Genomic DNA, 22,295 nt, shown 5'->3' on the forward strand with positions numbered 1-22,295 from the left:
TCACTGAACGAAAGCTGGCGAAGATCAAGAGAGACCAGGAAAAGAACATTGAGCAAAGACAAGAAAACAATGAGAAGTACAGAAGACTGGATAAAGCTGTGAAGAAGAGCTGCAGGAGAGACAAACGAGGATGGATAGAGTCAAAAGGCAGAGAGGCACAAGAAGCAGCGTATCAGAATGACTCCAAAACACTGTGCAGAATTCACAGAATCACAGAATATCACAGTGCAGAAGAGGCCCTTCGACCCATCAAGTCTGCACCGACACGTGAGAAACACCTGACCTACCTACCTTGTACAGGAGCTGACTGATGCAAGAAACAACACCACTGTACCAGTCAAAGGAAAGGACAATGATAGACGAGAAGCAGGAGGAGAGGAGGGTGGAACACTTCTGGAGATTCTCAACTAGTCCAACCCAAATTCCATGTTCGAGTTTGATGACAACACCACACCTCAGCAAATGAATGTCAACCAGAGTGACATTAGAGTGGGCACAGCAGGTGGAAGGAGACAGGGTCAGACAAAGAAGACTGGGCAAAGTACATTTAAGGAGGACCTCCGAGAGCAGGACACCACCTGGGCTGGAGCGAAAGAGACTGTGATGGACCAGGGCTGGTGGTGGAGTCTCGCTGCCCATTGTTCTGCATGGGACCAGAGGAACTAAGTCTAAGAGTGGAATTGTCCCAGATTTGCACTAAGTGCGGTAGCAGGTGGGGAAATGACGTTTTACCCATTGGCTGCAATGACGGCTTCTCAAGCATCCCAAACCCGCCACATTAATTATGCATTCCAGGAAACATGCCGTTTCGATGGCGGACGGGTTCTCAATGGCATGCACACCTCTCAGTTCTTCCAGCCCAGAACTGCTGCATGGAAGACATGGCTCCAAAAGGCAAAAAGACTGCAGCCCCCAGGTTTAATGACACATCCCTTGAGCACCTTTTGGACATCATGGAGGCCCGCCATGATGTTCTCTAATCCTGCCCTGGCCAGAGGATGGGCAACAACATCACCAATCTGGCTTGGGAGGCGGTAGCAGCGGTGGTCAACGCCAACACCAGTCAGCGCCAATGCCCTGCAAAAGAGGACAGCCACCCAGTGCCACAAGAGAATGAATGATGTCCTCCATTGTGCCAGGGTAAGTCACTCTTCTTATCACTCTCAACTCACAAACTTACAAACCTATCACACATCCACAGGGCTCTCACTCACTGCCAGTTCAAGGAACATTGCCATTCTCTCTCTCACACACGCCTTCATTGTCCTCATCACGCCCATGGGACCACTCATCACCCACACAAGCCAGGCATAATTATCATCTGGCCTGGCAGGACACCTGCTTACACTGTCTCCATCTCTATTCATGCAGGACAAGCTGGCACACAACAAGAGGGAGAGGTCGCAGACTGGTGGAGGAATACCTGAAATCAAGGTCCTCACGGACTTTGAAAACAGAGCCATCCAGCTGGCTGGCGAGGATCTAGACTGTTCCTGTGCTGATGGTGAGGTCAGCAGTGCTCTACCAAGAGAGGATCCAGCAGTGCAACATCATCAGACAACCATGCTGTGGGTGATGTGTCCTGTTTCGCAGGCCATTGCCATACACTAATTATCTGTCCTTGCTTCCGCAGGCACAGCCGATGGAGTCCACGACCCAGGGCCTCCAATCAAGCCCTGAAGAAATCTCTGGAGGAAACTGAAGGCACCCTCCCTGAAGTCCCATCATAACGCTCACCCACACCATCCACCAGCACAGAGACTCACGCCTCGGTGGGACCTGGCTTGAGAGTAGCCTTGGGATCACAACCTAGTGAGAACATTGCACTTTCTGATCCACAGCAAGCAGAGGCAGGGACCTCCCAGGCCCCCAGCACCCAGAGGACTGCTGGAGGCGGGAAATTTGCTGAGCCCGAGTCAGATGACGAGCCTCTGGACCCGGTCATGTCTCAGTTGCTGGAATTGCAAAAGCAGCTCAGGAACACCAGGAAGGGATATCCGCTGCCCTCCTCAGTTTTCAAGGCACAATGGAGGAGTCTGTCTGCCTTCAGTCTGAAGCGATAGTGCCAGCATGCCAATGCACTGAGGTCAACACTGGAAGGATGGAAGCCTTCATGGAGACTTTGGTCCAGGACGCCGTTCCTGCACTGCAGCGCGGGCTGCACTCCATTGCTGATGCCATAGTTGCCCTCCAACAGTGTGTATGCGGCAGGGGTGGGGGGCAGCTCTATCTCACTTCAGCCCCTTTCTTTCAAGGAGTCAGCCAGGGGCCCTTGGGCACCCATAGTGAGGAGGATCAGCAGGTGCAGACCCCAGGGCCATCCAGCCAGGTGACTCTGGGAGTGTCCAGCCCATCCAAATCCAATGACCCCAGCAGCTCCAGCTCCACAGCTCGAGGAGGGTGCCACTGCCACACAGCAGGACCCTGAAAGCAGGCTGGGGCCCTCCAAGTCTTGGCCCCCAGAGGATGCCCATCAAGGTCATCACAGACAGGATGTAGCAGTCAGCGGGCTGCCTCCACCTCCGCTGTGAATGTCCAGAGGAGCACCAAGACATAATGGCAGGGTTAGGAAGATATAGATGCACAGCCTGGACATGGGTGTTAGCCACTTGTACCTAATGTTCGCTATTGTAAGTAAACTCTCAACAATGTGCCCCTTCCTATGGCTCCTTGTTCTAATGAGCAATGTTCATGTCACTCAGACGTGAAACCTTCCTGCACAGTTAAAGGCAGGTGTGTCAATCGAGAGCCTCTTCCCTGTGCTTTGTGCAGCCTTCAGACCAAATTGATGGTCCGACCTCATATTCTCTGGACACATTAACAATGCCTGTACCTTGATGGTGCTTGTCATTGCTGCCAAAATGTCATGGGCAAGCGTCACAGAGTTCCATCATTCTGTCTGTGTACTCTCAGCACCTTTAAGGTGGGGCTGGCCCCGATCAGCATCCATGGCAAGTGACGCTATGCTCCTGAAGGGATCAGGTGGTGAAGGCGGACAAAAGATCAAGTGCTTTTAAAGTTTCATGGCTGCATCGCCATGATGTGACCCTGATCACAGAGCTCAAGCGAGCTGCCCTCAGCCAGACAGGAGTCAGACATTCTCAGAGGCTATGTGAAGATCTATGGAGTGTCCTTACTGCATGTTGTCATCATCGTCCTGTAATCCAGTGACTATTGGGACCTCCACTGTGTCTCCTTGACAGAAGTATTATCACAGAGGATATATGCATCACCATAAGGCAGACTGGAGCCAAACATTCACAGATGCAATGTGAGGATTTATGGTGTCTCCTCACTGCATGTCATCATCGTCCTCTACAAATCTAGCAACTATGAGGGCCTCGCAAGTGCACCTGCCTTATCTGGCCAGTTTGAGGGCTTCATTGCCATCATCGTCGCCTTCAGGGACCTCCACGCCCTCATCACCATCAATGTCCTCCTCATCAGAGGAGACCTCCATCTCCTCCCAAGCAGCCCCTCTCCCCTGCAGCGCCAGATTGTAAAGGGCGCAGCAGGTGATGACAATGTATGGCATGCTTTGTGGACTATATTGCAGGGCTCCATCAGACTGGTCCAGGCACCAGAACCTCATTTTCAGCATCCCAATGGTTTGTTCCACCAAGTTGCGAGTTGCAGCACGAACCTCGTTATACCTTGTCTTTACTCAGTCTGAGGCTGTCGCACAGGGCACATCCTCTGCGGATAGCCCTTGTCCTCAAGGAGCCAACCCTGCAGCCTCTGTGGGCCCTTGAAGATTTCAGGGATCTGTGACCGACTGAGAATGTTGTGGACACACCCTGGAAACTGTGCGCAGGCCTGCAGGATGTGTTTGTGGTGGTCACACACCAGCTGCACATTCAATGAATGGAACCCCTTGTGGTTGACATAGTTGACAGCTTGTTGCAATGGAGATCTGAGTGCCATGTGAGTGCAGTTGCTTGCACCCTGCACCTGTGGGATACCCGAGATCTGGTCAAATCCAATCGTTCTTGCATCCTGACTCTCCTGGTCCTGGGCCAAATGTGTGCCCTCGTGAAAATGGCATCCGTGACCTCATGGATGCATTTGTGGGTGGAGGCTTGTGATATCCCACAGAGGTCATCTGTGGAGCCCTGAAATGAGCCACTGGCAAAATAATTGAGCTCTGTGGTCACTTTCATGGCCACTAGCAGTGGATGCCCATCATGTCCCCGTGGTTCCAAATCCTACAGTAGCTGGCAGATGTAGCGACCAGTTCCCTAGACATGCGCAGTCTTCAGCAACACTGGTTCTTGGTTATCTAGAAGAATGAAAGGCGGCATCCATAGACCCTGGGTCTAGCTAGGCACTGACCAGTGACGGCTCACTGTGGCTCTTCAGCGGTGTGTGTGGAAGCCCCAGTTGCCTCTTCCTCCTGAGGTTGCTGCTCCTCCCTCTGTGCAACCAGGTGCCTCAGTCGCTCTCTTCTCTGTTGTCTTTGCTCTCTGTAAGCCACGTGGCATACAGCTAGTTCACCAGACTCCATGGTCCTGATGTAGTCCTCCTGCAGGATGAAAGAGAGAGAAGCGTGGTTAGCGTGGGTGTCCTAAGAACCTCTCTTAGCTAAGTCCAAAGGCCCCTTAACGCATCCTGGATGTTGCTGACTACTTTGATGGCCAGAGTTTAGTGCTCTGCATGACCGTCCAAAGCCCCACCCACCTCAGCTCCACTCCACCTGGTGGCAGCTTTGCCCATTGGACTGTATCCTGTGCTCTCAGCTCAGGCAAAGGCATTCTCCTAACCCGCACTGCAAGGCTGCACTGTTGACTTGAACCATGGGGGAGACTGGTCCAAACCGGGATGATGAAATTACAAGGGGCTGTGAGCATCTCCGCCAGTGACTGCTGCACGGCCAGCTTTAGCAAGGAGATTGTACAATGTGCCCAGTCGTCCAACTGTTCTGCAGTCCACTAAAACACTTATCAGTTTGCAGTCTGTGCTGGAGGGGTAGAAAGCTCTGGAGCACTTGGTGGCACTTTCATGCCTCTGCGTTGCTTGACTGGGCAGATAAGCAAGAGACCCGACTCCACGCATGTCAATGTGGCTGCGTCTGAACTGGCTTAGCTGTAGAGGAATGATCACTTAATACAAGGTTTCCCTAATGCGAGGCTGCTTACCTCTCCCCAACCCCGCACGTGCTTGTGCACTACCTTCAACCGCAGGGCAGACCTTGACCCCCTCCACAGCGCACCTTAACCACAGGGCAGCCCTTGCACCCCCCACAATGCCCCTCAACTGCAGGGCAGCCCTTTTCCCCCGCAACGTGCCTCAACTTTGAAGACCAACAGGCGACCCTCAAGAGCGGTGTGCAATGTTACTGTTGTTACTCTCCCAGCTGAGGTTAGCACTGGACAAGCCTGATGCCAGAGAGGAACCCAGCTTGATGGATCCTAACTTTTATTTGTTTGTTTAGATACATGGAAGTAACTACAGAATAGAGTCACTGGAGTCAGCTAATGAACTTTTAACAAAAGAATAAAACATTTATTTAACAAGAAAAGATGAACTATATCACAATACTCCTTTACCCACTACTGTACCTCTATATAGGTTTGTAAGGATAACACAAGTTACAAAAACTATCTTATACTCTAACGTTCACAGTAAGTACACCGTAAGTAAGGCAACCTGTGGTCAGACACACCAAACTCTGAAATCAAGTGACAGATGCCACCTCAAACAGATGCTATGGATCTCTCATCAACTCCCCCCAAATGCTTGTCCTACCACGAGCCAACCAGTCTCACTGCACTCCATCTTTCTCATGAGGATTTCCAATCTCCACTCTCCAAGAATTCACTTTGGAACCTTTTCCTAAACTGATGCTTTCTCTCAGACACCTTCCGAAAGGGTTCACCTCCAGGGTTTTGAACTCTCCCTCCAATGTTCCTCTTCCCTGGGTCACCACATATATTCACGATGTCTTCTACGCACTGTCTCTCACTGAATCAGCCATCAACAGTACCACCACATTTCCATAGCAAAGAGTTACAGACATTTAGTTGTCTCTTTGGACCTTCTATCTTCTTGCAAGCTGTTCTCCCCTTAAATCCGTATTCTGCAGCTTTTGTTTCTTTAAATCTGAAGCCTTTCTCTCTACCCCTCACCATTAACTTCACTTAACAGAAACTTTTCCAGGTTCTTGTCCTTCTTTTGACTAGAAGGTCTGCTTGAGACTTTCTCCTGTTCCACTCAACTGGATTTTGGTTTTTTTTTCTTTAGCTGGGGACTGGCTTTGCTACAGTCCCTCCAGGCAACTATCTTCAAAACCAACTGAACTCAAACAGGTTCCAAATCAAACTTCTGTTTTTAGTTTCTTGTGTGTGTCTGCGGGAGGGACCTGACTCTCTGGACCCCTGTTGCTAGGCAATGCCCAGTTTCTCAACTGTTGTTTGTTTAGCTTAGCTGCAACAGTCATAAAACTCTCATTAGAAATTCAGGCACTTTTTAAAGTGAAACTAAAACATAACTTGACCTTTTCTCAACACACAAATACAGAAATACAAATCAAACTTAAACTTTAAAGTGAAAACTCATTCCTAACACCCACAAATACAAATATAACTTACTTAAACTCTCTATTTCCTAACTGTGCACTCACCTGAGTTCCCCTCAAAGTGCAGCCCACAAAGTGCAGGCCTTATTTCTGCTGTTGTGAAACACATTGGCGTGCAATCATGCTGACAAGGGCGGACGATCCAGCAGAGGGCAGGGGGGCTGACCTTATTATGTTATGCAGATGTATTACAATGAGGTTCCTGTCATCCGATGGTGGGAAACCCCGCCCGCCATCAATGGGCTGAGCAGACGATCGCAAACTAGTTTCATGACTTCATAAAACCAACTTCTGGCCTTCTCGCCATATTATCCGCTTATGCCGCCGAGTGCACCCAACGCCAGTGGGCACGGAAAATTCTGCCCTAAGTCTAATACTTGCATTGGAAGCAATACAGTAAAGTTTCACTAGATTGGTTCCTGGGATCAGAGGGTTGTCCTATGATGGAGAAGCTGAGTAAATTGGACTTATGTTCTCTGGAGTTTAAAAGAATGAGAGGTGATCTCATTGAAACTTCAAGGTTATGAAGGGGCTTTACGAGGTAGATTCTAAGATTGTTTCCCCTGAGCTGACGAAGAACAAAAGGGCACAGTTTCAGGCAGATCATTTAGGACTGAGATGAGGAGAAATTTCTTCATTTTAAAGGATTGTGAAGCTTTGCTATTCTCCACCCAAGAGGGTTATGGATGCACCATCATTGAATATATTTAAGGCTGAGATAGACAGATTTTTGGTCTCTCAGGGAATTGAGGAATATGGGGAGTAGGTGGGAAAGTGGAGTTGAAGCCCAAGGTCAGCTGTGATCATATTGAATGGTGGAGCAGGCTCAATAGACTGTATGGTCTACTCCTGCTCCTATATCTTATGCTCTTATATTCTAAACACATGAACGCATGTGTGAAAAGAATTTTCCTCATGTCACCTTTGTTTCTTTTGCCATTCACCTTAAATCAATGTCTTTTGGTTCTCGATCCTTCCACCGATGGAAACAATTTCTCCCGATCTACAATGAATGAATAAGGACAAACTGTTACCACTGAGAGAAGGGTTGGTAATGAGAGGACACAGATTTGAAAAAGAACCAGAGATGGAATGAAGAAACAATTTTTTTTACACAGTGAGTTGTGATCTTGAATGTACTGCCTGAATGGCTGGTGGAACCAGATTCAATAGTAACATCCAAAAGAGAATCAGATAAATACAAAAAGAGAAACAAATTATAAAATGACTGAGAAAGAGCAGGGTAGCGAGATTAACTGGATACCTTTATCAAAGAGCCAGCACAGGCACCTTGGGCTGAATGGCCTCCTTCTGTGCTATATCATTCTATAATTCTATGATTTTAAGTCATCAAGTCATTACTGGTCAATTAATAGCTCAAGTAGAAATGATTTCCCTTCATGTCTGTATAACTGGTAGGAGGCAAAGATGTGGGCTAAACACAAATACTTCAAATAGGTGTATCGTCCTGACCCAGTATCAACACCTCCTAAAGTTGTTTGTCTGCAGAGGTCACAAACGTGCAACATATTGTAGATTTGGCCTGTCCTTTTTGTTCACACTTTCATCTTGTAAGCATATGTCAGAAAATCCTTCAGCCATAATTATGAAAAATATTAGTATGGAAAGGACCAAAAATAATAATGGTACTTCCTGAGTAAATTATTAAGCAGTTCCATAATTCTTTTTGCAAACCATGCTCCTCACAATAGGATTAAATATCCACTGTTACTGAAGCACATGGTTAATATTTCAAGGCCTTTAATAATCTAATATTTATAGCAATGCCATTGTGGTTACCCAAATATTTAAAATCATCATAGATCCCACTGTTCTCATGTCATTAAAAAGCTAGAACTCTAATTCCTAGAAGAGAGTGGGTGGAAGTCATGGGAAACAGACTGGAGATCTTACCCTGAAAATATGTTTCATGGAAAATTCATTAAGTGCAGTAACCTCCCTCGTTAATCATTACTTCAACTGGCTTACTTAATCTAATAACTCACATTTAGTAAAGTAAAAATGTCATGTTAAAGATAAGGGAACTTGATCCCTGAGAGATTCTAACTGCACACCCAGAATCTGTTAGCAAATTTTCACTTTCCTCACAAAGCAATTCACTACTTCAAACTGAAGTGTATATATATTCTTGGCTCTTTTTGATGTTAAGCTAGAACTCCAGGAACAGTTTTTTTAGTGACTATACTCATAACTATTCAAACACTTTAATCTTTGGGGTTTAGGGACTAAATTAGAAAGTCCCCAAAAAACAGGCGCAGGCTCATGATACATGATTGACCCACGCCCATTCAGTGTAATGTAGGCAGCATGCCAACATGCTGCTGTCGGCTCATTTGAATGATTGATGCATGCAGCTAGCTCTAACCACACTGTTCATTGGCTGCATGTATCAGCATGGGGTCCAAAATTGTAACTTCCCAGCACCACTTAAATTAGCTTGCATCTCTTAAAGGGAAGGTCCACTGTGGTGGGTAGTCTTTTTTTCATTCTTTCACAGGCGTGGGCATTGTTGGCTAGGTCAGCATTTATTGCTCATCCCTAGTTTCCCTTGAAAAGGTGGTGGTGAGCTGCCTTCTTGAACCACTGCAGATCATGTGGTGTAGGTACACCCACAGTGCTGCAGTGGTTTGCCATTGCCTTCTGCAGTTTGGCTAACCAAGAAACTTTCCTGCTCTTACTTCCTGCCATTAGGCATATTAGAGGGATTTATTGGTTGATAATCAACCAGTTTGGCCACATTGTGTGGTCATCAAGTCCTGAAGTGGGACTTGAATCCAGAGCTTCTGGCCCAGAGATAGGGACACTGCATCACAAGACCTGCCCTTGAACCAACAGTATTTATATGGATGGTCTAGTTCAGTTTCTGGTCAATGGTAATCCCCCAGGATGTTGATAGAGGGGGTTTCAGCGATGCTAATACCATTCAATGTCAAGGAGAAATGGTTAGATTCTCTCTTGTTGGAAATAGTCATTGCCTGGCATTTGTGTGGCGCAGATGTTACTTGCCACTCATCAGCCCAAACCTGAATGTTGTCCAGGTCTTGCTGCATATAGGCACAGACTGTTTCAGTATCTGAGGAGTCACGAATGGAAGGGAGTGAATGTGACCTAGGAAACAGTGAAGGATGGCACAACATGGGAGAGAACAGGCTCCAAGATTTCTGGATGCTGCACTGGAGGCCTTGGGGAAAGAGCTAAGTAGTGGGAGAGATAATCTATATTCACAGGAATTCAGGAGGCCCTCCAGATACATGTTAAAAAGGCAGCGGGGCAGACAGCCATGGAAGGCAGTGCCAGGATTAAAGTGTCAAGGACTTGGACACAGCGCTGCAAGAAGTTCAATGACCTCACTAGTGATCAAAGTCAGTGAATGCATCTTCAAATGCCATATTCAAACGCCAGGATCACTCACCTGCAGGAAGAACAGTCGGAAAGCGGACCTGTGGGAAGAGCAGTTGGAGAGGCGGACCTGCCAGCTGCTTGGAGCCGGCCTGCACAGAGCTCAAAAAGAGAGTGAAAAAAAAATTATGACATCACAGGAAAGAAGCAATTTGATTGTTGGAGAAGAAACCAACTTTCTGGTGAGTAGCTAGTAAGTGTTTAAGGTTTATTCTGTTAATAAGGTTTAGAATAAAGTAGAAATTGTACTTTTTGGTAAGGTTTATTAAGTAGGGCCAACTAAAATAATTTTCTACTTGGATAAAACAGCGAGGGTTCAGGAGATAAAACAGTGAGAGTTCTGGAGATAAAACAGTGAGTGTTCAGGAGATAAAACAGTGAGAGTTCTGGAGATAAAACAGTGAGTGTTCAGGAGATAAAACAGTGAGAATTCAGGAGATAAAACAGAGAGAGTTCAGGAGATAAAACAGTGAGAGTTCAGGAGATAAAACAGCGAGAGTTCAGGAGATAAAACAGCGAGTTCAGGAGATAAAACAGAGAGAGTTCAGGAGATAAAACAGCGAGTTCAGGAGATTAAACAGTGAGAGTTCAGGAGATAAAATAGCGAGAGTTCAGGAGATAAAACAGCGAGAGTTTAGGGGATAAAACAGCGAGAGTTCAGGAGATAAAACAGCGAGTTCAGGAGATAAAACAGAGAGAGTTCAGGAGATAAAACAGCGAGAGTTCACGAGATAAAACAGTGAGAGTTCAGGGGATAAAACAGCGGCAGTTTGGGAGATAAAACAGCCGAGTGGAGAGACAGTTGGGAATTGAAAACAGCACGAGTACAGAAACATAAATTTCTAAACAAGCACACGGAAGGTAAGAATTTATAGGTACAGGAGAGGGAGCTGATTTGTGAGTAAGGGTGAAGAATTTCTACTTTCTACTAATCTCTAGCTAATAGTTAATAGTACAAGAGTAAGGTTAAAATAAGTAAAAGTGACTAAAGTTTAAGCAAAAAAAGCAATTTAAAGGTTTAAGGTTAAGGCATGGCAGGACAGCTCAGCCAAGCTGAATGCCCGTCCTGTGGAATGTGGAGAGGCATGGACACTCCTTGTGACCCAGATGAGCCCATGTGCAGGAAGTGTCACCAGCTGCACAAGCTTGAGCTCCGCGTATCAGAGCTTGAACAGCGGCTGGAGTCACTGAGGTGCATCCATGAGGTAGAGAACTAGGTGGATAGCACGTTCAGAGAGGTGTTCACACCACAAGTTAGGGGCAAGCAGGCAGATAGGGAATGGGTGACCACCAGGCAGTCCAAGAGAAACAGGCAGGCAGTACAGGAGTCCCCAGAGGTCCCGCTCACTAACCATTTTCCATTCTGGATATCGGTGAGGGCAATGGATCCTTGGAGGAGTGCAGCAAGAGGCAAGTTCGTGTCACCACTGGTGGCCCAGTTGTACAGAAGGGGAGGAAGAAGAGCAGAAGGGCAGTACTGATTGGGGATTCTTTAGTTAGGAGAGTAAACAGGCGTTTCTGCAGCCGTCAATGTGACTCCAGGATGGTTTGTTGCCTCCCTAGTGCTCAGGTCAAGAATGTCACAGAGCGGCTGCAGGACGTTCTTATCGGGGAGGGCGAACAGCCAGAGGTCGTGGTCCTAATGACAAAGGTAGAAAGGGGGATGTGGCCCTCCAATCGGAATTTAGGGAGCTAGGTGGAAAATTAGTAAGCAGGACCTCTAAGGTAGTAATCTCTGGATTACTCTGTGTGCCACGTGCAAGGGAGTACAGAAATAGGAAGATAAGACAGGTGAATGCGTGGCTGGAAAGATGGTGTAGGAGGGAGGGCTTTAGATTCCTTGGATACTGGGACTGGCTCTGGGGGAGATAGCACCTGTATAAGCCGGATGGGTTGCATCTGAACAGAGCCAGGACTGAGTTCCTGTGGGTTGTTTTGCTAGTGCTGTTGGGGAGGGTTTAAACTAACTCAGCAGGGGTGTGGGAACCAGGAGAGAATGTTAGAAAGTAATACCAGTGCGCACAGAATGTTGGGAGAAGCAGGTAGCACTAAAATAGAGAATAGCAAGTTAAGAGATAGATTTGGAGTAAGGGAGCAAGTATTGAAGTCTAAATCAGGGTTACACTGCATGTATGTGAATGCACGGAGTATAGTTAATAAAATTGGGCAGTTACAGGCACAGATAGCCTTGTGGGATTATGATGTTGTGGCGATAACGAAGGCCTGGCTTAAGGAAGGGCAGTTCTGGATCTAAACATTCCTGGTTACAAAGGGTTCAGAAAAGATAGGAAAGGGAAAAAAGGAGGAGGGGCAGTGTTTTTGGTTGAGCGTATTGCAGTATGGAGAAAGAGGATGCGTCAGAGGATTCAAGGGCAGAATCGATTTGGCTAGAGCTAAGGAACAAGAAGGGGATTACATTGATTGGTGTAATATATAGACCACCAGCTAGTGGGAAGGAAATAGAGGAACAAATCTGCAAGGAAATTACAGAGAGATGTAAACATCGTAGATTAGTTATAATGGGGGACTTTAATTACCTAGATTAATTATATAGACTGGGGTAGCGGCAATGAAAGGGGCAGTGAGGGACAAGTGTTCCTAGATTGTGTTCAGGAGAATTTCCTACAGCAGTATGTGTCCAGTCCAACAAGAGAGGGGACACTGCTAGACCTGGTTCTTGGGAATGAGGTGGGTCAAGAAGATCAAGTGACAATGGGGGAACATTTAGGGGACAGTGATCATTGCATCATAAGGTTTACGATGACAGTGGAAAAGGATATTGATCAATCAAATATCAATCAAAGAATAATCAACTGAGGGAGAGTGGACTTCAATGGAGCAAGAACGGAGCTGGGCCGGATAGATTGGAACCAAGGGTTGGCGGGAAAAACAGTAGCTGAACAATGGGCTACCTTCAAAGGGGAGATGGTTTGGGTGTAGTCAAGGTATGTTCCCTCAAAAGGGAAGGGTAGGACAAACAAACCCAGAGCTCCCTGGATGACAAAGGAGATAGAAATTAAGTTAAAGAAGAAAAAGCGTGCTAATGACAGGTGTCAGGCAGCAAATACAATTGAGAACCAAGCTGAATACAGAAGGTTCAGAAGGGATGTGAAAAAGCAAATACAAGAAGCAAAGAGGGATTATGAAAAAAGACTGGCAACTAACATAAAAGGAAATCCCAAAGTATTCTATAAGCGCATCAATAGTAAAAGGGTGGTAAAAGGAGGAGTAGGGCTGATTAGGGACCTAAAAGGGGATCTACACATAGAGGCATGGCTAAGATCTTTAATGAATACGTTGCATTTACCGACAAGGTACATGCTGCCCAGAGCATGGTGACTGAGGAGGAAACCCAGTCACTTAAAATTGATAAGGAGGTATTGGATAAGATGTCGGTACTTAAAGTTGATAAGGCACTGGGACTTGATAAGATGCATCCAAGAATATTGAAGGAAGTGAGAGTGGAAATTGCAGAGACACTGGCAATAATCTTTCAATGTTCCCTGGATTCGTGGGAGGTGCTGGAGGACTGGAGAATTGCAAACATTACGCCCTGCAATTACAGACCAGTCAGTTTAACTTCTGTAGTGGGGAAAAGTCTAGAAACAATTATTCTGGATAGAATTAATAGTCACATGGAAAAATATGGGTTGATTTGGAAGAGTCAGCATGGATTTGTTAAAGGAAAATTGTGTCTTACTAACTTGTTGGAGTTTTTTAAAGAGGTAACAAATGGTTGATGAGGGCAAGGCCGTTGATGTGGTGTATATGGACTTCGAAAAGTCGTTTGATACAGTGCCGCATAACAGATTTGTGAGGAAAGTTATAGATCATGGAATAAAAGGGACAGTAGCAACATGGATACAAAATTGGCGGAGAGATAGGAAACAGAGAGTAACAATTAATGGGTATTTTTCGGGCTGAAAGAAGGTTTGTTGTGGAGTTCCCCACGGGTTGCTATTGGGGCCCTTGCTTTTCCTAATCTAGATCTTGGTGTTCAGGGGACAATTTCAAAGTTTGCAGATGACACAAAACTTGGGAGAATTGCAAACTGTGAGGAGGACAGTTTAGAACTTCAAAAGGACATTGACACATTGGTGAGTGGGCAGATAGGTGGCAGATGAAGTTCAATGCAGAGAAGTGTGAGGTGATGCACTTTGGTACAAAGAACATGGAGAGACAGTACAAAATAAAGGACAAAATAAAGGGTGTACAAGAGCAGAGAGACCTGGGTGCATATGTACATAAGTCATTAAAGATGGCAGGACAGATAGAGAGAGCTGTTTCTAAAGCATACAGTATTTTAGGCTTCATTAATAGGGGCATAGAGTACAAGAGCAGGGAGGTTTTGATGAACTTATATAAGACACTGGTTAGACCTCAGCTGGAGTATTGTGTACAGTTCTGGGCACCACACTATAGGAAGGATGTGAATGCTTTGGAGAGAATGCAGAAGAGATTTACAAAACGGTTTCAGGGATGAGACACTTCAATTATGAGGAAAGATTGGAGAAGTTGGGACTGTTTTCCTTGTAGAGGAGAAGGCTAAGAGGAGACTTGATAGAAGTTTTCAAAATCATGAGGGGTCTGAACAGAGTAGATAGGAAGAAATTGTTCCCGCTCGTAAACTGATCGAGAACCAGAGGACAGTTTTAAAGTGTTTTGCAAAAGAAGCAAATGCGAGGTGAGAAAAAACTTTTTTACACAGCGAGTAGTTAGGGTTTGGAATGCACTGCCTGGAAGTGTGGTGGAGGCAGGTCTGATTGAGGCATTCAAGAGGGCATTGAATGATTATTTAAATAGAAACAACGTGCAGGGTTATGGGGAAAAAGCAGGAGATTGGCACTAAGCTAAACTGCTCAGAGAACCGGTGCAGACACGATGGACTGAATGGCCTCCTTCTACACCGTAATAATTCTGTGATGATATTCCATGAACTGTACCACTAGATTCAGATATTGGTCAAATTATCACATCCCTATCACAAACTCTGTCAATCAAGATTCATACTAACATTTATATGCTTCATGTCACCCTCACACATATTGCTGTGCTACAAGCCTCATGCTAAACATTTCAAAGCTTGCAGATACTTGCAGCTATTCAGACATGACTGCCACATCACCCAAATGACACTCGCTGACACACTTCTCTCTGTCATGCAGGTCAGGTAATGCACAATCAGAGACAGTAGGAATTAACTGGAGGGAAACAGGTGTGCCTCCATGACCTAACCCCTGTGAAGAAGTTGGTGCTGACCAAAAATTGAGACACCAAGGTCAGCAATGGGTTCAAAACCATTGAATACGACAGTGTTCTCTTTCTCACATTGCAGTTCCCCTTCATCCCACTCTCTCTTCTGATTAACAAACTGCAGATGGTCTAAGCACACACCTATTGTTTTCCACCCCTGCACTCAATCTTATCTTTGTACCTTTTACCTTTCTGATACTCACGACCGATCTGCTCAGCCAGTGAGGAACGCCAACACGAGAGTGATGATGAAGAGAGAGCACTCTCACTGGATTTCACATTCACAGCCACAAGCTCGGTTCCTGACACTGAGCATATCTTAGAGAATAGATTAGAGGCTGGACCTATATGTAGTGAGACACCAAGCATAAATGGCCTGCAGCCAGAGCAGCTGCAAACAAAAGCACATGTGCCAGCTCACCAGAGTTTAAGATCGCATGGAGTATCTGCTGTAGAGGACTCATGTGAGCACTTGGATGGGGAAGCCTACAGAAGAACACTGATGGTTATGCATAACTAAGTATATTGGAAAGTCTGTTAGAAAGTCATGGGTCTGCCTAAAGGAGCACGGGGAAGTTCAACACCACCTTGGCAAGGGCTTTGCACAGAGTTTGGAGCCTAACCATTTGAGCATAGTCATGGCTCCAACTATGAAGCAGCATCTGATAACCAATGTCACAGCTCCTATTGCAGCATAAGTTGTAGCCACTCAATGTCTGAATGCTGCAGCGGAAGCTCAGACTGCTAATGTGCAAGGTCAGTCTGCTGCCATCATGGCTATGGATTAGTATGCAGAAGAGGTTTGCAGGATATCACAGCAGTTCAGCACTCTGTCCCCTGACTGATTATAGGATTGCTGAAATACCACCCCAAGGACGTGGCAGTGGCTCCATGGATCACAAACTGGCTATCCTCTTTCTGAAAGTCAGTTTTTGCCCTCTCATGCCTTTCACTCCAACAGTTCCCTTGCTATTGCTGATGGCCATGTTGAGATGGTGTAGCCCGCAGCTGGGTTGTCTAGGCCCACAGCTGCTTAAGGTCATCCTCCTAGGCTATCAGCAATCTCCTGCACTTAAAGTCAGCAACCTTCTACCTGAAATGCTGCTGCCACTGGGTTTGCACTTATAGGCACACTAGGACAAGCACTAAGGAAATGTGCAAGGGTGATGCAAAGGGCAAGATTTCATTTATAAATTTCTGTGGGAATAATTATTTTGTGGTGGCTTTCATTTGTGCATTTTTTCCAAATGGATGCTGTGATGGTCGGTGGCAGAGGAAAAGCAAGGTGTGGGACTGTTAGTGAATGGTGAATTAGGGTTGCAGTTACTGGTATCACACTCAGATGAGTTTTTCATGGACAGCCTAGGCTGAAAGGGACTGGCTCGGTTCTTTCCTCTTCCTCCTCCTCCTCATCCTCCTCCTCCTTCTCATGCTCCACAGCATGCTCACTAGCTGGTGGTAAGGTTGTAAAACATGCAGCAGTCCACCACAAATCTTGACATCCATTCTGCCATGGATCCTCCAGAGCAGTCCAGCAGTGGAAGAACTATTTCAGTATTCAACTGATCTGTTTTATCACATTTTGTGTGGCAACATGGCTTTTGTTGTATGCAAGCTATGTGTATGTCTTGCACATTGAAGTCATCAGTCATGTTGTCAGCAGATAGCCCTTGTCACCCAGTATTGTCATAAGCCAGCTGGATGCTGAGAGCATGGATCCCTTTTGATTCCAGTATAGAGTTGACAGGCTTCTCTTGCCTGCTTGTCTCACCTAAGAGAGAATGACATGTAGTTAGCTTTCACTGAATGGAGAATCTCAATGAAATGTCTCTTACGTAACAGTGGACAGCAAGCTCTAAGATGCTGAAGAGGTCTTTGACCTGAAACGTTAACTCTGTTTTTCTCTTCACAGATACCACTGAGCTGCTGAGTAGTTCCAGCATTTTCTGTTTATATTTCAGATTTCCACCATCTGCAGTATTTTGCCTTTGTGTTAGATGCTGTATATGTCTCCAGAAGAAGCCAGACATTTAAAAACTCATCACCACAATCATCTTCACAGCCACCAGCAAAGCGGTCGTTCCTTGTCTTTGTAGCTGCAGTTGAGGCTGCAGCAGGTGACAGATTTCAGTGAGGTGCAGATGTCTCAGACATTGCTCTTTGTTGAGGTTCAGGTGGGAGAAATGTGCCCTAAACACCATTGATGAATATGGTATCCTACTGAGAGCCCTTCTCTCCCTTTCACTCCCTCTTCCAGCAGCTGGTCAGCTTTGTGTGGCATCTGTTCTTTCTCCATGTCCTGCTGTGTTCCAAAGGAAATGCCTACTAGTAAATGCATGTTGAAGAGCAGCTGGTTTGTCCAGAAGTGTTGAAGTCAACACAGTGTTTTTCAGCACCTACTACACCACTCCTTATAGACTTCTACAGCTTGAACCATCTATAGAAAGCACGAGACACTTGTAGAATCAGAGCAACAGCCAGAGGAAATCAGCCAACAACTAACCTGTAAAGAAAGAAAGAGACTTGAATTTATAAAGCAGTTTTCATGACTGCCGCATGCCTCAAAGCGCTTTAGAGTCAATGGAGTACTTTTCAAAGTGTAATCATTGTTATGATGTAGGAAATGCAGCAGCAAATATATGCACAGCAATAATTATTTTTTTTTGAGATGTTGATTAAGGGATAAATATTGGTCAGGTTACTGGGTATAACTCCTGAAACTTTCATTCTTCTTCAAAGTAGTGCCATGGGATCTTCTGTGTCCACCTAGGCAGCTAAATAGGGCCTTGGTTTAATGTCTCATCAGAAAGACAGCACCTCCAACAGCGCAGTGCCCCCTCAATGCTAAACTGGAGTGTCAACTTTGATTTTTGTACTCAAGCCCCAGTTAGTAGTTTTCACTCCCCCCACAACTGGCACAGTGCAGCAGTGTATACCATTTACAAGATGCACTGCAGAAACTTGTCAAGGCTCCTTTGACAGCACTTTCCAAACCTGTGACCTCTACTGCCCAGAAGGACAAGGGGAGCAGATGCATGGGAACACCACCACCTGCAAGGTCACTCACTGTTCCAGTTTGGAACTATATCTGCATTCCTTCATTGTTGCTGGGTCAAAATCCTGGAACTCCCTCCCTAACAGCACTGTGGGTATACCTACATCCCTCTTCCATGGATTGACACCTTGATGTTGTGGAGAGACTTGTGCGTTTTGATGATCCTTTGAGCGATGCTGTTGGGAGCTCCTTGGTCCTGGTAGGGCCACCAAGGGTCAAGAGAGATACCAGACAAATATGGTCATAAGGTCCTCAATGGCAAAACTGGTGGAAGAAGACTGTGCTGTCTATTAAGGAGGAAAAAAACTGAAAGAACCTGTGTGGTGTGAAACAGGGTGTGAAAAGCCAAAGCTGATGAGTTAAGTTCAGCATGGCCTCACCATAACAAACACCCTCTTCTGCTAAAAAGACAAAATCAAAATCACACAGAGGCATCCGAGGTCAAAGCATTGTCATCCCCTGGATTATGCCATTTTTCATGAATCCATGGATGAACCGTTGGAGGGCTGCAACAAGAAATTAAACAGGTGAGAAACAACAAAGCCAGTGGTCCCAATGATGTTCCAGCGGAGGTCTTCAAATCTGGTGTACTTTTTCTTACATCAATGCTCCATGCATTCATCCTATGGATTTGAGAGGAAAAATAATTAATTTGCCGACTTCAGGAATGTGATAAGAAGGGAGATAAATCATGCTGTGGAAACTAGCAAGGTATTTCCCACTTGTCCATGGCAGGGAAAATCCTGACATGCATTCTCCTGAATGGGCAGATCTTTTACCTTGTCGGGTGGGCGTGGTGGGTGGGCCGTGAGCGGCCACACAACGGACCGCTGCCCGCGATTGGGCCCCGATCGTGATTTCATGCTGGCTGGCGAATTAACGGCCAGCCAGCATGAAATACATGCTGATAACCTCAGCGCTGCCGGGGTTGGGGGGCAGGAGAGTGAGCGCGGAAGTCAGCACCTGCACGTGGGTGTGCTCAGTGAAAGCTCCCTGAAGGCACAGAGCAGCCTCAAGGCGCTGAAGATAAAGTTTTCAAAAAAAAGGAAAACATGTCCCTTCATGTGACTCTGACACATGAGCAGGGACATGTTGAAAATGAGTTCTAAAAATTTTTATTTTATTTTTAATTAACATTGGAAACCTCTTCCTGCCTGTGGATGAGGTTTCTTCAAAAATCCAAAGGCCACTTGGCCTTTTCACCCGCTCGCCAACTGTAAGGTTGGACGGGCAGGGAAAAGTTCTTATTAATTAATGGGCTTAACAGCCTTCTTAGTTGTTGGCTGCCGACTCCCATGCATACCCACCGACCAAAATATTGCGCACTATTTTTCTCCCATTCAGGTTGGGCGTGCGCCCACCCGATGAGGGAAGATTTCTGCCCCTACTTCCTGTGGCTGAGGATATCCCCCCAGAGACATAGTGTGGCTTTAGGCCTACCAGAGGAAGCTCTGACATGGTCTTTGTTGCCAGACAAATCCAAGAAACATATCGAAAACAACACCAGGAACTCTCCTTTGCATTAATTGACCTTCAATTAAGTTAGACTACCTTGTTGAACAGGGAACTTCATAGTAGTGGCAGTTATCTGTCAATCAGCTGAACGTAGTTAGTTCAATTGGTGTTAATTACTGTAGCAGGAAGCTGAACTAGCTAGTGACTCATCAGAGGCTCTATATAGGAGGCAGGCTTTTCAAACCTCAAGGTAAGTAGGGGGCGCACAGTCAGGAGACAACGCCTGAGTGAGACATAGACCAGGTCAGTAGCGAATTAGGTTCATGTGAGAAGTTCTGGTATGTTGTTTTCAGGTATAAATATAGGTTAGGAGCCAGGCTTTGACATAGAACTAACAATCTTGTGACTGAGTGAATAGCGAATTAGGTTCATGTGGGAATTTGGTACACAGGGGAAAGAGGTTCCTTAAGTAAGGTTTATGCAACTATTTAATTGTGTTAAGTATTAGTTGGATTTATCAATACTGTTAAGGTTTATCAATAGTTGTAAGGTTTAGGAAGTTAAGGCCAGCTAAAATTAATATAAGTAAACTGAAGCAAAATAAAGTTAACATCAGCGAAGTAAAGTTAAGACAAGGCAGGGCAGCTCGCTCATGTGGAATTTGTGTCCTGTATTATGTGGGAAGTCATGGATGCTACCGGTGACCTGGACCATATGTGCAGGAAGCATCATCAGCTGAAGAAACTTGAGCTCTGGATTTTGGAGCTTGAGCGGCAGCTGGAGTCACTGTGGCACATCCGTGAGGTTGAGAGCTATGTGGATCGCATATTCAGAGAGGTGGTCACATCTCAGGCTTGGAGCATGGAGGCCGAAAGGAAATGGGTGACTGCCAGGCAGTCCAAGAGAACCAGGAGGTAGTGCAGGAGTGCCTTGAGGTCCAACTCACCAATCAGTTTTCTGTTTTGGATACTGGTGAGGGCATTGGTTCCTCGGAGGAGTGCAGTCAGAGCCAAGTTTGTGGCACTATGGGCACTTGTCTGTACAGGACGGGAGGAAGAAGAGGGGAAGAGCAGTAGTGATAGGGGATTTGTTAGTTAGGGGAACAGGCAGGTGCTTCTGTGGCTATAGCTGTGATTCCAGGATGATATGTTGCCTCCCTGGTGCCAGGGTCAAGGATATCATGGAGTGGCTGCAGGACATTCTTCCGGGGAGGGTGAACAGCCAGAGGTCATGGTCCATGTCGGTACCAATGACTTAGACCATTAGAATGGAATGGAGATGAGGTCCTGAAAGCAGATTTCAGGGAGCTAAGAAGGCGATTGTAAAGTAGGACCTCGAAAGCAGTAATCTCAGGATCCTGCCAGTCCCATATGCTAGTGAGCATACATAGACATGTTGCGTGATTGAACATGTGGCTGGAAAACTGATGTAGGAGGGAGGGCATCAGAATTCTAAGTCATTGAGTCCAGTTCTGGGGCAGGTGGGACCTGTACAAAATGGACGGGCTGCATCTTAGCATGACCGGGCAGAACATCCTCCCAGGGAGATTTGCTAGTGCTGTTAGGGAGGGTTTAAACTAGATTGGCAGGGGGTTGGGAACCTGAGAGAGAGCTCAGATTCAAGGGAAGTAAAATTGGTAAAAGGAAGTAGAAAAGTAGAAAGTAAAAATAGAAGACAGATGAAGCATTGGCAGGCATCAATAGGATCAGAATAGAGAATCAGAAAAAAGCAGAATTAAGGGTACTCTACCTGAATGCATGGAGCATTTGCAAAAAGGTTGATGATGTGAATGCACAAATTGAGGTAAGTGGGTATGAATTAATTGCCATTATAGAGACATGGCTACCAGGTGACCAAGACTGGAAACTGAATATCCAAGGATATTCGGTATTAGGAGGGATAGGCAAAAAGGAAAAAGACATGGGGTAGCACTCTTAATAAGGGACAACATCAGTGAGAGAGGATCTTAGATTGAAGGATAAAGATATAGAATCAGTTTGGGTGGAGCTAAGAAATAACAAGGGGCAGCAAACATTGGTGGGAGTTGTTTAAAGGCCACCAAACTGTAGTGGTAATGTCGGGCATGGTATAAATCAGGAAATTAGAGATTCATGCAATGTAGTTAATACAGTAGTAATGGACAATTTCAATTTACACACAGGCTGGGCTATGCAAATCAGCACTAATACTATGGTGGAGGAATTCCTGGAGTGTGTATGAGATGGGTTTCTGGAGCAGTAGGTTGAGGAACCAATTAGGGATTGGGCGATTTTGGATTTAGCATTGTGTAATGAGAAAGAACTAATTAATAACCTTGTGATAAAGGAGCCTTTGAGAAATAGTAACCATAATATGATAGAACTTAGCATTTAGTTTGAAACCAAAATAGTTCATTCTGAAACTAGAGTCTTAAGTCTGAAGAAAGGAAATTATGAAGGTATGAGGGGCAAGTTGGCTATGGTGGATTGGGAAAATACACTAAAAGATTTGACAGTAGACAGGCAATGGCTAGTATTTAAAGAAATACTACACAGTCTA

The sequence above is a fragment of the Cetorhinus maximus genome, chromosome 2 (genome assembly GCF_964194155.1).
Source record: "Cetorhinus maximus chromosome 2, sCetMax3.hap1.1, whole genome shotgun sequence".
Classification (NCBI taxonomy): Eukaryota; Metazoa; Chordata; class Chondrichthyes; order Lamniformes; family Cetorhinidae; genus Cetorhinus; species Cetorhinus maximus.